General features: G+C 38.9%; 1 pseudogene; it reads right to left on the reverse strand.

Annotated features, from left to right (window-relative positions):
• Nucleotides 1–424: 424 nt before the first annotated feature.
• Nucleotides 425–1,294, reverse strand: part of LOC105887487 — an 8,968-nt pseudogene continuing 8,098 nt past the window's right edge.

The raw sequence follows: 1,294 nt of genomic DNA on the forward strand, positions 1-1,294 counted from the left end.
GCATTATGGCTGGTGCCTATAGTAGTCCCAGCTACTTGGGAGGCTGAGGCAAGAGAATCACTTTAGCTCAAGAGTTTGAGGTTGCTGTGTGCTGTAATGTTACAGCACTCTACTGAGGGCAACGTAATAAGACTGTCTCAAACAAACAAACAAAAAACCCCACCAAAATACAAACTATAATTTGATTTATTGTAATGTTGAGTTATCTAGAATTTGTTCTTTTTGTTTGTTTGTTTTTTGGCCAGGGCTAGGTTTGAACCCGCCACCTCTGGCATATGGGGCCGATACCCTACTCCTTTGAGCCACAGGTGCCACCTCTTTTTTTTTTCTTTTGACAATAGATCTTTCCCTTTTTATTTTTATCTAAATAAAAGATGACTCAAGATGAATTCTCAATAAAGAAAATGTACATCAGAGACTATCTTCATTCATTGTCTACTTGGAACAGTAGTTGCATAGCTGTCATAGAATCAGGAAAGAGGTTGTGGTAAGTTTGAAGAGGTACATATGCTGCTGTTATCATTTTACCAGCAAACCACCGGGCAGACAGTGCATTGACAATAATTGATGGTCACTTCACGTACGCATTGCCCTGAGCTGAATCTTTGTCAACATAAATATGAATAACTCCTCCATGTTTATTACATTCTTGGATCACATCATCCTTAATCTCTGTATCTCATCCAACTTCTGTTAGAGGGTTAAAACATGTTAGAGAGTTGGAAACACTGTTGCAAGTGGCTGGGTGGAGGCAGTTGCAGATAAAGCTGAAGCTTTAGTCTATTTGGAAAGTCTTGTTCGCAAATCTATAACAAAAGAGAATTCTGCCAGGGCACCGAATACCAAAGAGCCTCTTATTTGTAGAGTCTGCTGTGCTGCTAGTGAAATCTGTAAATGTGTATCCTCTGCAAGTGTTGCCATTAGTTGAAGACCACCAGTTGTTCCCAAGTCAATTAGAGTCCATTCCAATTCATTGCTATCTAAAAATGAACTAGCACTGGAAGCGTCAGTATGTTTAGTAGTATGACCTTCCTGCTAATTCCAATCCATTAAGTTGTTCCAAAGCCTTTTTGGCATATTCTGAGTCTGAAAATGTAATAAATCTGTATCCTTTAGATTGACCTGTTTCACTGTCCATCATAAACTGACTGCTTTCGATCCTTCTAAAAGGTTCAGAGATCCCTGAAGCATATCTTCAGTTAATGTTAAAGTGGAATGACCCCACATAAAGTTTCATGGGTCCAGCACTTCCCTTTTGTAAATTGTTTGCTATTATTGCAGCTCTGTTTTTTTC

Source organism: Otolemur garnettii, unplaced genomic scaffold (assembly GCF_000181295.1).
Source record: "Otolemur garnettii isolate 467f Iridium unplaced genomic scaffold, OtoGar3 scaffold00091, whole genome shotgun sequence".
Taxonomy (NCBI): Eukaryota; Metazoa; Chordata; class Mammalia; order Primates; family Galagidae; genus Otolemur; species Otolemur garnettii.